Source organism: Nelumbo nucifera, chromosome 6 (genome assembly GCF_055504915.1).
Source record: "Nelumbo nucifera cultivar China Antique chromosome 6, China Antique-T2T, whole genome shotgun sequence".
Classification (NCBI taxonomy): domain Eukaryota; kingdom Viridiplantae; phylum Streptophyta; class Magnoliopsida; order Proteales; family Nelumbonaceae; genus Nelumbo; species Nelumbo nucifera.
This window is the reverse complement of record NC_142654.1, coordinates 63648493-63663364: the sequence shown is the minus strand read 5'-3', so window position 1 is coordinate 63663364 and position 14872 is coordinate 63648493. Positions and strand designations below refer to the sequence as shown.

The 14872-nt window shown below is 32.5% G+C and overlaps 2 pseudogenes; one reads left to right on the top strand and one right to left on the bottom strand.

Annotated features, from left to right (window-relative positions):
* Positions 1–1033: 1033 nt before the first annotated feature.
* Positions 1034–1450, bottom strand: LOC148791136 (auxin-responsive protein SAUR67 pseudogene; annotated as a pseudogene).
* A 12648-nt stretch (positions 1451–14098) lies between these two features.
* LOC148791135 (auxin-responsive protein SAUR64 pseudogene) lies at positions 14099–14545 on the top strand (annotated as a pseudogene).
* The last annotated feature ends 327 nt before the right edge of the window (positions 14546–14872 follow it).

The following is a 14872-nucleotide window of genomic DNA, read 5'->3' as shown; positions in this document are numbered from 1 at the left end:
TTATTAATATTTGTAAATTCAAGTACAATTTAAAAATTAATAAATATAAAAAAAAAATAAATTCATTAGGTTGCCAAGAGTACTATTTTTATATAAAAATCATAATTAATAAAATACAAAATAATTAAAAAATAACAAAATATACATATATTGAATTAAAAAATGTACATAACATTAAATAATAATTATATAACAAGAAAGAAGTAATATTTTATTTTTTTAATAATATACATAATAAAAACATATAGGATGAGAAATTGGCCTGTGGTGTGGACCAATCCACGAGATAGTGTGGATAGATCCACACCACAAGCCAACCAAACACCTTAGTATATTGTGGTGTGTTTCAAAACGCAATATATCGTGGTCTGACCACAATACCAAACACCCACTAAATTTCAATCTATAAGAGAATTATGTTGAGAACTTTGGATGAGAAATTGGCCTATAGTATAGACTGATCCACGAGATAGTGTGGATGGATCCACATCACAGGTCAACTGTGGCTTAATGAAAAGGGTGGTTAGGGGTGAAAGGAATAATGGGAAAGAGTTAAATGAGAGAGCTGGGAAGGGATAAGGGAGAAAGGAGATAGAGTTTAAAAAAAAAAAGCATAAAAGGGGAAATGGAAGAAGGGGAGGACCTTTTACAGGAACCCAGATTTCCTACTCACTTTTCCTACCCACTCTCTACATGCCATGAATTGGAGCCAGACATCTCTATTTAACTCTTTCCCATTATTCATGGCGGGTAGAGAGTGGGTAGGAAAAGTGAGTAGAAAATCCTGAGACTTTTACAGTGAATAATTTTCAAGATAAAAGATGAGGTTGCATGAGCAAATACATCTCTTGTATGGATTCACAAACATAGATTTGCATCAGTAAAAGTGAACTCGATTTCATTCTCATCCAAAAATTCTGCTGATGAAACAGCTATAAAATTTGTATATGTATAATTATTTACAAAATTCAAGAAAAAAAAGAAGAAAAGTGTTAAAGATCATGGTCCCGATGGACATAACAATATGACTTGTTCAAAAGCCATTGGCAAGTATAGGCTGATTACTCTGTTCTGGAAGGAGAGAAGAATATAATGAGCACCGACATGTAGATAGGGTCATAACTAAGGCCTTCTCTAAGTCTCTTGAGGGACGTCTTTGCAACATTGAGATGATGTACTCTGCAAACGCCGAGTCACATGGCAAGGTGATAGGCCCATTGCTTGATAGTCCAAACTCTTGTTCAGACATTCTGAGTAACTCTATGAAGATGGGATTGTTGAGATACGCCAACGGAATAACAAAACGTCTCTTATCAGCTGTGTACACAACAAAGTGATCTTTAACAGCCACCATTTCAATGCACTCATCCGCATCCCTTTGCAGTTTGGTTCTTGTTGACGAGATTCTTCTCCTGCCGATGGCTGCCAACTTCTGCCACTTTCTTGCCATGGCAATAAGCTTCCTATTGTTGATCATATTTTCTAATGTGAGATTGAAAAAATTAAAGGCCTCAAAGATGAAGGAAGAGATTTGCTGAGGTTTTTGAGAAGATTGTTTTGAGGGATGGAGAGAACAATGGGCATTACTTAGTTATATATATCTAATTGCAAGTAGAGACAAGCCAGAGAAGAGTAGCTTTCCTTCTGTCGAGTTGCAAGGGATGCATAGCCATGTGATAATTGAATTATTATGAGTTTGGCAACTTGGCACGATAGATTGATGAGTGAATGATGGAGGAAGTAGGGCATCACATCCAATGTTGGATTTCTTTATTCTCAATCGGTTAGGTACACAACATACTGGGTCCATCTATTTTAATGTGCCAATTCATAGACTGAAATTGTGGACAATCACTGAAGTACTATATATTATGCTGTTGAAGATGAAAATAATTTTGTAAAACAATGTACAAAGGAGTCAACATGATGAGTGCATTGTGGGGATACATTCTCTCTTAATTTCAGACAAAACATCTATTACCCATCCTTTTCTCACATGCTTCTGCTTGGTGCCCTCAACTCTGCCCCATGACGAAACCACAAGTGATTGGTTTTACCAAGTTAGCTTGTTTGTTTATTTGAGTTCTTCGAAACCTGTTCATTAAGGGGGTCTTTGCAAATGTGAATGGTTCAGAAAAAGTATATGGGCCTGTTTGGCTTATGGGAATTGGGTCCAGAATGGAAATTGGAATGGGCCATTTCCATTCCAACTATTTAATTGGTTCGATGGAATCAGAATCCTATTCCCATTGTTGGTGGAATGATATTATTCTATTTGAGGGTATGACCATTACTTTACCCTCCATTGAAAATGAAATCTCATTCTAACTGATTCCAATTCCCTTTCTGATTTCTGTCTGAACCAAAGACTAAGAGAATAGACTATTTTGATTCAAGTGCTGATGGATTTCAGTTGTCATTCCAATTCCAATTCCATCTGTAAACCAAAATGGACCCTTATTTTTACTGCAGTTGTTTTTGTCATAAAGTACAAATCCATTCATATTGGCAAACGCCTACTAATGTACCTTCTGCACAGGGTTTCTTTCTGGATGGAGGTGCACTACGATTTCACAAGACACCATATCTTAGCTAAAATAACAGGATTGTCATTTTTGATGATTGTAGGTTCAGGATGGCGTTTTGCTGCTCCACTCGAGGTTGATAACAAACTCTTTAATGCATACTTAAAAACCTAAGTTTCACCAACCGCCTAATCTGATACGTGCATGGTCTCCACACCGATACCCCATAATCCCTAATATATGCATTTATCTATGCAAAAAATATACAAGTATCAAAACTTGCTTTAAAATCCGGTAAGAAGTGTAGATGGGTTACCAGCTGATTCTTGATAGAGAGAAGAAGAAAACGAGCATGGACAAGCAGTGAGAGACGCTAGGAGAGCCTTCTCTCTAGATCTTTAGACGGATGCCATTGCATCAAATTGATGATTTTCTCAACAAAGTTTTCTTTGCAAGGCAGCATGATAGGCCCATCACTTGGTAGTCCAAACTCCTCTTCAGATATTTCGAGTAATTCTATCAAGATAGGATTGCTGAGATATGCCAATGTAATAGTAAAACGTCTCTTATCGGTTGTGTACACTACGAAATGACCCTTACTGGTCACCAATTTGCTGCATTTGTCCGCATCTCTCTCCATGTCAGTTGTTGGTGATGAGATTCTTCTCCTACCCATTGCAGCTAACTTGTGAGCTTGTTGTGGTTAACCAAGATTCTTAATGTGAGCTTGGTCAGAAAAGAACTTAAACCCCAAATGACGAAATTTGCTTGATAACAATGAATATGTTTTTGTGGAAATTGTTTGTTGGACGGAGAAGGCAATAGGAATAGCTCATCAGTTATATATTTGCAAGAGGTGACGAAACCATGCAAGAGTAGCTTTACTTTGTGTTAGGTTGTAAGGAAAACAAAGCCATGTGAAATTTGGGTTGGGGAAACTGATCTGACATTTTAGAAGTGGGCATGTCTGGGTGTTGTTAAGTCATAACCACACCCTCATTCCTGACTTGATTGAATTGATTCTCAATTTCTTGTCACTAACAATTATCCATCACAGTGGGCCCAATCAATTCAGTCCCAACTCATAAAGCTGGTAAATGTCTGTGGTTTCTGGAATCAGATAATAATACAAGAAAGATGGTGTCGTGAAACATCAAAAAATTCAGCAATAGAAGCAAAGGCAAGTGGTGGGGAGCTACATGTTTTTTTTTTTTTTTGTAGACAGATTACATAGTGTTTGCTTCTCAGAAGTAGGAGAAAAGTTAAATAGGGAAAGGAAGGGAAAGTTAAGAAAACTTTTACAAATCTTGTATAAATTTTCCTACCTTTTCCTTCAAATCAAGCATAACCTTAAGAAAAAACCATGAAAAAGGTTCTTCTATGAGACATTAATGTTTAATTATTAGTCCAAAACTAAACCCTGATAGATGATCTGAATTATTTAGATAAAACATCAAATAGATGGGTTATTGCTTGAAACTTGTCGGGCCAACTCAAATCCTATGGGACTCTATTTGATTTATTTTGGCAGATTTATGTGGATAACACGAAGTTGAAGGTGTTTTGATGCTGACGTCATGATTGTGTAAATTTGGCAAATCGATTCATACAAAGTCTAAACCATACCACTAACTTATCCTCGATCGAAAATAATCAATGTATTGACAATTTAATATTTCCTTATATAAAATCAGGCCCAGGATATTTTTTGGTGGTTAGAAGTCCTAAGTTGTGTTTTGGATATATATGCAGGGAAGTTCTCTTCAAAGATGTTGGTACCCAGATGCAAATAAACAAGTTAAGCTCTCCACGTAGATGAAGGGCCTCTTAATCCTTATTATTTATTTTTTAACTTGTATATTAAATCATAACTATCCTTTTTAAAAATTAGAACCATGGTTTTTTAACAGTCGTTGACACAAATAGTCGGACCGTTTGGCCTGGAAACCATCCAGGCAACCGGTTCTCTTTTACCCTAAACCTGGTCTTATGCCAAAAAATGTTGACTTGGTTAATGACCTATTGACCTAGCCAATCGAACCATTCATCCATTCAATGCAATGAATGGTTTTTGACCGTTTTTTCATTTCAATTATTTTTTTTTATTTTTTTATTTTTTAAATTGTGATAGGCCATCCATTTGGACCATACGGTCAAACTGTTGACTTGGAAACTGGTGCCAAAGCTGTTTCGATTCGGGGTCGGCTTTTAAAACATTGATTAGAACATAATTGAGGATGAAATTTAATTAAGAACTAGCGGGAACCCGTGCGATGCATGGGAAAATCTGAATAGTTGAATAATTTTATTTATTATTAATTAATTGATAAACTACCAATCAAATTTTTTTGTTAATTAATTAAAAGTATTCAAAGTTATTGATAATATTTAAAATTTTAATAAATGTATTTTTATTTAATGTTGATTTACAGAAAATAATTATTGTTAATTTACTATGAACAAATTTGATAAAAAAAATTATTATGAACAAATATTTTTAATAAATTTAATTTTATTAATCATTTGTAGTAGTTTTAATAACTATAATCATTTGTAGTAATAATTTGTTAATTTCATTATTTTTAAATAAAATTTTGATTGACCTAAATAAATAAAAATAATTACAAAAGCTAACATTTTTATTAAGTTCATTAATAATTAACAATTATATAGGAATGGCAAGGGGGTGGGGCAGCTCATCCCTATCTCTACCCTATAGTCAAGACATTCTACCCTATCCCCACCTCATCCCTAGTGTTAGTTGGGTTCAGGGCAAAGCACCCACTCCCTGTTTGGAACGGAGAATCCTTGAATTTCTCTACCTCGTTCACAATGTCGTGTGACTTCAGGGCAAGGAACACACTCTTCATACAGTACTGGGAATCTTCAAAATTTCCCCACCCTATCCCTAGTGTCGAGTGGGATCAAGGCAAGGCACCCACTCCCCGTCCAATGGTTTTAAAAACCATTGTCTGGTTTGACGATTCGACTGCCCAAGTCAGTAGTTCACTAACCAAGCCAACGGTTTTTGGCCAAAAAGTGGTTTTGGGGTGAAATAGAATCAGCCAACTAATCAGTTCCTAATTTTCTGGTTTGACCATCCGGTTTGATCCAGTTTTCAAAACACCATCCCCTCAACCCAATATTCAATTTGATGATAAAAATGATCAAAAGGATAAATTGAGTATCAGTCACATGGTAAATTTCTAAAAGTACACTAAATTGTCTTTAATTTTCAAAAATGTAATTTTATGAAAATTATGGAAAATTTATTACACGTGTAATTTTGAAAATTTATTCAAATTTATTTTTAAATTGTCATTAAATAATTTATTTTCTTTTTAAATTGTTTAATTACATAATTATACTAATTTATCTTATATCTTCAAATATAAACTAACCAAGAATTTCCCATTTCCAATATTTTTAATAATTTTCAATATTTTATAAGGAAAATTAAATAATTTTTCAATAGTTTTCCAAAATCTACCAAATGTAATAAATTTTTCTAAAATTTCTAAAATATTCCAATATTTTTCAATAATTATTTAATACATTTTAAATAAACTTTCAAAAATTTTATATCTTTTAATTTCCAGAATGTTATTTTACAAAAATGTAGTTTTATGGAAATTTTTGAAAATTTTATTACATTTGTGTAATTATGGAGATTTATTTGAAAATTATTTTAAATTGTTATTAAATATTTATTTTTGCTAGGTAATTTACTAACAAAATTATACTAATTTATCTGTTATTTTCTAATATAAATTAATTAATAATTCCATTTTCCAACATTATAATATTTTATTCCACATCTACGTTCGGTTATTAATTATAATAGTAGCAATAACTAAAATTTTATACTTTTAATAATTGTTAAATATAATTCTCAATTTTATAAAAATTAGTTATAGAGTTCAAAATGCTGTTAATTGACATGAATATAACAACATTTACCCAAAATACATTAAAAATTCATGATGAGTTAATTAATAATAATATTTATTAATTTTTTGTAATTTACTAATCGTATTTCTTAACTTTTGGTAATAACACTATTTAATACTCATTGAATATGGGTTGGATTAAATATTAATAATATTTAACTTTTTATTAATTAATATGAATATTTTAAATGAGAGAGAGTGAATATAGATTCGAGGAGAGAATTTAGGAATTGATTGGGGAGTGGGGTAACATGATACATTTCTAATGGCTTAAAGCAGATACCTTTGAAGAGAGATTCTAGGAATATTTTTAGGTAGTTGTGTGGGGAATGGTGACATGTTTTAATGGGAGCCGGGGAAGGAGAGAGGAGAGAGAGTGAGGGAGAATGAAGGGTGGGGCTAATGAAGCAAGGAGAGGCATGTTGACGTTGACAATCTTGTTATATATATATAGATAGATAGATAGATAGATAGATAGATAGATAGATAGATAGATAGATAGATAGATAGATAGATAGATAGATAGTGGGGACCCGTGCAATGGACAAGCTTTGTTAAGCAAAAACAAAATTATAGAAATGCACACAAGTACACAATTAACCAATCTCACCCACTACTTTTAATATTTTTTTTTGCAATACAAAAATAACAATAATTAATTTCAGGTAGGATTGTTCATGAAACAGAAGAAACTGACCAATCTAACACAATTCAATCTGAGTTGGTCGATTTCTAAAATTTCGGATCGGCTTTGGTTCAATAATTTCCCAACTCAACCAGATTGGATCAGTTTTGGTTTGGCCATTTGTAAATTTTAATTTTAATTTCAATTTTAACTTTTTAATTTTTAAGTTTAAATCTTTTGAACAACCAACCAAACAAAAAATTGACCTAAACCGTTACAACCCAAGTTGGCTACTTTTCACTAATGGTTAGTTAGTTTTGGGTGACCAACTCCCCAACCTGACCAAGTTGATTTGGCTAGTCAATCAGCTTGCAAATCAAACTTAACCAACCAGTGAACACTCCTAATTTCAGCTAAATTAATAGTTTAATCTCTAATAGTTATTGAAATTTATATTGAAAATACATAATTATTGAAAATAATTTTATAATGAAAATACAATACAGAACTAATAATAATACAATAATTACAAAAATATAATAAATACTAAAAATGTATTAATTAGTCAATAAATAGTGTAATCTCAAATAATAGTTTGATCTCTAATAAATTTTAATATTTGATATTTTAAGAATAATTACATTTAATTATATTACTGTTAATTAATAAATACATTATTTATAAAATATTTATTAATATTGCTTTCAGTAAATATTGTAATTCTTAAAATACTAAACTTTTAATAATACTGTAATTATTAAATTACTGTATTTATTGAAAAAATATAATTACTATTAAATACAGTTGGAAAATAATTATTTAGTTACAATTAAAATATAAAAGTATATTTATAAATAATTATTGAAAGCATATTTATAAAAAATAAATAATTACTGAAAATAAAATAAATATTAATTATAGTATATATAAACATATATTGAATATACACTATTATTGTAAAATTATTACTAATAAATATAATTTTGTTGATACTTATTTTCTATAATTATTAATTGACATAAGTGAAATTAGTTATTTACAATATTGTTTAGTTATTGAAATAATATTTTTATTTAAATTTTTAAAATATTAATTATTTATTGAATTTAATAATCCATAAAATTATAATTGTACTATTATTACATAATTTATTATTAATTTTGTAAAATGTTAAATTATTATTAATATGAATATTATGAATTTATTATAATTATTTTTTTACTTTTAAGATTTGTTTTAAATTTATTACATAATTTCGTTATTTTAACTATTTAAAATTTTGCATGTTCAATATTTCGTTATTTAAATATTTAAATAATATGTAAAATATTTAAAAATTTTCATTATTTGAACTTTATTTTTTTTAATGTTATTACATAATATTAAATATGTTTTATATTATTTAGCTATTTTAATGTTTTTTATTTAAGATTTTTAGTTATTGAAATATTTAATTAATGTTTTATTTTGTAATATTAAATTTTTGTTATTTGAATAACATTTAAATATATAATTTATATTGTTTCTACATAATTTCGTGATGAATTTTGTAAAACTATTGAATTTTTAATAATATGAATATTACTAAATCTATTAATTTTTTGTGCTTTGAATAAATATTTTAAATTTAGTATATATAATTTCATTATAACATTTTAATAGTTCTAAATTTTTTTAATTGAAATTTTATATAGGTAAAAAGTGAGGGAGAGGATAAATAGGAATTGAGATAGTTTTGGAGAGAATCTCTCTACTGAACTAGAGATAATTTTTGAGATAAATAGGAGTTAGAGATAATTTAGGAGATAAATAGGAATTAGAGACAATTTAGGAGGAAGTGGGGAAAAGTGCTAAACATTAGAAAAGCAAATCCCTCTTTCTTTATGGTTGTTAGAAATAATTAAGCATATATGGAATTAAAAAAATAAGAAAAATAAAAAAAAAACAGAAAATTAGAACGGGGGGTTTCTGAAAGGAGAGCTATGCTGACATTGCAGGACCAGTTTTAATATATACATATATTTATTTATTTATTTATTTATAAAGAAAGAGACAAACCTATTACTATGTATTAAAAAAAAATTGGCCACGTGGCCCACGCCAAATGGCCTCTCCTTTTTCTAGCTCTTTCCTCAATCAAGGCTTCTCCTTAGTTGCTTCTCTCTCCTCAAAATACCATTCCTTACACTCTCAACTTTCCACCTCAGCAAGATCCCTCTCCCTTTTCCACCCTTATTTTTTAATGCTCACACTCAATCACATTTCAAACATTAATAAGAATTTTCCCCAAATAGTTTTAGGTTAATTTCCCACCTCTCTCTTCTCCCCATGGAGGAGTCGATTGAATTAGGGGCTTTCCCGTATTTCTTCAAGTATTATATTTTTTTATTGAGTTCGACTATGACATGAAAAAGATATGATATGGGAAAAACAACTGAACAATAAACTGAAATCACAAGCATGGTAGCAAATAAGATGTTATTTATCAAAATTCATGGATGGGTTTTGATTGATCAAAACTCTTTGCATATCATATCTTTTCTGCACCATAGATTGTCCCTTTTTTATTTCCTTCTTCCCCTTCGTCTTGCTAGACGCTGAAACAATGGCTCCACCATATTGGTTAACCCTTGCAAACACATTGTGTAGTTATTCGAATATTTCTCTATCTTTCTCTTTTAGGGATTATTAAATTCAAAGAGAAGGGAAAAGACATGCTGGATTTTTCCCTTTTTGTCATGTCTCCTTTTTCCCCACTTTGTCTTTCTAAAGGTTTTGACATGAAGGTCCTCCCCTTTGTTGATTCAACTTCTTCATAGGGATAACTATGATTTTGTTTGAATTTTTTATTTTGTTGGGTGATCAGTAGGTTCAATTGTCTTGGGGTAACCATTTGTTGGTCCAATTTTGTCTTAGGCTCTTTTTGCTTTCCAAGAAGTTATTTACCCGAGTAAGTGCATTTACCCAAGTTCTTTTAATTCTTAAATAAATAAGACAATGATCGTTTTATCCATAAAATGTCACTATTAATAGGTGCAATTTTGTCCCATCCAAGTGTTGGCAATTTCCCCCTAGGTGGGAAAATTAATTACCCACCTTAGAAATATGTATCACTTACCCAAATGAATGATAACTAGGGAAAATAAATTTTCCATTGACCCCACATAAATATGAAAAAGGACATGGGTATTTTGTTCAAAAGGAACCAATGTCACATTAACCAACTTTCCATCCTCTCAAAATCCAAATCATGAACAAGCCCTTAGTGTTTGTTTTCATTGATGTTCCTACTACTAGCTCATTTCTTGCTTGTTTTCGAGTGTACTAGTTTATTTCGCAGGATTCTTGTTTTGGTTCAACTTTTTGAGGTTTTTATACTTGTTTATTGGTTTCAATTTTATTTGATTTTGTTTTGGTAATTGTTCTTGCATTAGACGAATAACAATAGAAATGAAACTCAGACCTGGTTAGGTGATTGGTTCCGTTTTTCCCCAAAACCGGATATTTGCAAAAAACATTGATTTGGTCAGCAAACCGCTGACCTGGGCATTTGAATTGTTCAATGGTTTTGATGGTTTTTTATTTTTTATTTTTGTCAAAACAGGCCAACCATTCGGTTCAAACAGTCGGACTGTTCGACCCGGGAACCGGACCCCAGACTAGTTCATTCTCCGAGTCTATTTTAAAACCTTGGATCTAACTAGGGGTGGCAATTTTTCACCCAACCTGCTGAACCCACCCAACCCACCCATTTACTTGGCGGGTTGTGTGATCAACCCATCATCCAAGCCGCCCATTTAAATGTGTTGGATTGGGTTAGGTTGGGTTGTGGATAACCATTGGGTTAACCATGACAGACATAAGTATTAATTCCTTACCCTTTTTTTAATTTTCTTCATTTGAATTAAATAATTTATAATTAATGCATTAATTTTCTATTAATTATTGACTAAATTTAGTTTTGTCTTGAATCAACACACTTCACCCAATATAAATCCAAATCAATTTGACTCGAGTTCGGACCAGTTCAATGCGGTCTAACCTAATCCAGGATATATCAATACAGGTTGACCCGAATCTGAAATAGGCCCTGAGTGGGATGGTTCGGTACCGCCTGCTCTGCTCGGTTTTGGTCGTCCGTTCCAAATAGTATTCACATAGCCCGACCCGACCTGGTACAAGCCAGTCTAGGTCAACCTGAATTCGAAACGGTTTTGAGCGTGATGGTTCAGTGTTTGCGTGCTTTGCCTGGTTTGGACCATCTGGCCAACCAATATCCACACAACCTGACCCGTATCCAGACCGACCCAATTTAATTACGTTGACCCACTTCGAGTCAGTTGGGCCAATCCACCATTAACTGAACTGGTCCAATTAGATAGTTCAAGTTGGTCTAACTGGTTTGAACCTAAGTGGTTCGATCAAACCTAAAATCCGAACATAGTCAAGTGGCTTCGCTACTTGTGTAAAAATAACATGCATGTAATGCGATTTGAACCTTCACCACTTGTGTAAATAATAACTACAATTACCACCAAATTATGACTAATTTATTTGTTAAGAGAGAGTTTGTTTTTTATGTCTATAAATATAAAATTAATGGGTTTAAGAAAATTGAATTGAATTAAAGCAAATTTGGGTTGAACCCAACCCATTTAATTTTATATAACTGGGTCATTAATGAATTGGCGGAATAGATGGATTAGATTGAAATTCAACCTAAACCAAATCCAACCCAACCACCCAATTGTCACCACTAGATCTAACTACACCTGTTACTTCCGATATTCTCTTAATGGGGAGGGATGGTGACTAATGTGGATATAAGAAGTTAACAGTAATTCCATTTTATATTTTTGATATTTTAAATCGAAAACACAAAAATTATGATTTTTCTCATTGACCTTCTCAGTACATTATAGCTAAGAGATCATGAATGGCATTACAAGAAAAAAAATGTGGCGGTTTGGTTGGAAGTGAATAAGGATAATATTTGTGTGTTATATTTTTAATTTTTTATTATTTATAAATGCTCTAACTAACATTTCAAATCTTGAATTATGTTTTATGGGGATTCCTGTTTAAGACCATTTAGTGTGTGAAAGGTGTCCATTAGACAAGGTGCTCACACTCTTATCTCTGTATTTATATATTTTTAATCTTTTACCCCCAAAAAAGAACAATTGTTCATTATGACTGTATTTGATTGCAGTGTAACTTTATTTGCACTGATGCAAAATTATAGTAATACAAATAATTTGGGTACAAATTTTGGTTTATTTTTACATATATTTTATCTTACTTTGTTTGGTTACAATACAAATGAAGTCGAATAAGACCCAAAGCAAAATAAAATAAAATCTAAAATTAAATTAAATTAAAATTTGCATATTTTACATTTGTACTAATGAAAATAAAATTATGATCCGTGTACTTGATCTTGCAATCTCATATAAAAGTTATGGCCAAGGGCATATATCGACCTCAAGTAGTGCGCCAAACACCACCCTGACATCGTGTCCTGTAAGCACATGCATTCCAACTAACATTTATAAACTTGTCTCATCCCCTCTTGTATTTAGGGCAATGAAGAGCAGGACAATCCGTGTCCTGTTTGCTAAAAGAAAGATATGGTGTCCTTGTGAGATCCAAGTGGACCTCCATCCAGAAACAAACCCATCCTATCTTCGTACTACGTCCCTAATTGGCTAATTGCATGAGATTAGAATATCAGGTACATGCATAGGCCCACGCTTTAATTCAGTAATTTGCAAATATAAGGCCCCTTCTGGAAGGACAAAAGCTTTCTCATGAAATATTGGTTTTAAGCCGTCTGGATGAGCTCAAAACCACCACAGGAAAACCCTCCCAAAAGGACTCTAAAAATCTAAATATTACTAATTAATGAAATTCCCATTCATCTGGTAATTATGATTCCCAACTGGGCCTTTGAGGGACAATGGGTAAAGGCCCATATAGGTGTTACGGTGGATTCATCAAGATTTTCCAAAACCTAATTGAAGGTCCATGTACGCATCTTGACACGCCAATTCCGTATGGTTTTTGGAAAATCTACTACCTACTACTAGTTTAACATATACTAAAAAGGGAAAAACTTGGGCATCCCAACCCAAACATGAGCTTTTGTATCAGTTGGCTTGAAAGTTACATCTATATATATATATGACAGTTGAATTTTGGGCAGACAAAGTTACATTAAAGCTATGTTTGGTTTGAAGGAAACGGTAGGGAAAAGAAATGAAAGGTAGGGAAACCTTTACAATTCCCTACTTTCCCTTCCTTTCCCTGCAAACATAGCCTAATGATGTGGTTTAGATAAAAGAAAAAAAAAAAAAGCTAAGATGGTAAAGCACTTGGAGTTTCCACTTGGGGCATAGTTTAGGGCACCAAGCAATATAGTAAGCCCACTGTTCACCCACCTAGGCAAGTTGGGTGTTCAGGTGAGAAAAGGATGGGTATTGGATGTGTGGAGTGAAATTAAGACGAAGAATGTGTGTGTCCCCACAATGCACTCATCATGTTGATTGTTATTTCTAGAAATTATCTTCATCTTCAGCAGTATAGCAATACTTGAGTTTCAGTGGTCACCAACAATTTCTTAGTCTATGAGTTGGCACATTATATTAGTCGGACCCAGTATCTTGTCTTCCTAGCTGATGATCGAGAAGAAAGGAATCCAATATTGGATGTGATGCCCCCCCATACCTACATGTACATCAGGTCAGGACCACTCACCTACCCAAATATCTAGCCATCATGCCAAGTTGCCACATGAATATGCATCCCATGCAACCCGACACAAGGAAAGCTACTCTTCTCTGGTTTGTCTCCGCTTGCAATTATATATATAACTAAGCTATGTCCATTGCTCTCTCCATCCCCAAAACAATCTCTTCTCAGAAACCTATCTGCAGCAAATCTCTTCCTTTAGTTTTTTCCTCAAGACCCTTATTTCTCTCAAGCTCACACAACAAAACATGATCAACAACAGGAAGCTTCTTGCCATGGCAAGAAAGTGGCAGAAGTTGGCAGCCATCGGCAGGAGAAGAATCTCAACATCGCCAAGAACTAAACTGCAACGGGATGTAGATGAGTGCAGCGCAATGGTGGCTGTTAAAGATCACTTCGTTGTGTACACGGCTGATCAGAAACGTTTTGTTATTCCGTTGGCGTATCTCAACAATCCCATCTTCATAGAGTTACTCAGAATGTCCGAAGAAGAGTTCGGACTGCCGAGCGATGGTCCTATCACATTGCCATGCGACTCGGCGTTTGCAGAATACATCATCTCAATGATGCAAAGACGTCCTTCAAGAGACTTAGAGAAGGCATTAGTTGTGACCCTATCTACATATCGGTGCTCATTATCTTCTTCTCTCCATCAAGAACCAAGAAATTGCCCTATACTTGTCAATGGCTTTTGAACAAGCCTTATAGTGCTATGACCCATTGAAACCATGATCTTCAATTCTTCTTTCCTTTTGTATATAATTATACATATACAAATTCTATAGCTGTATCATCAGCAGAACTTTTTAATGAAAATGAAATTGAGTTCGTAACATTTACTCGTGCAAATGTATGTTAGTATATATTCCCATACAAGAGTAGTACTTGTTCTGGTATATATCTTGAGAAGTGCCCACCTCCATAACCCAAGTCGAATTGTGATTCAGTGATTTCTATCCATGCTATTGCTCATAAATAGCAATTAATGTTGTAAAATACCCGAATTAAAATATAAATTAAAC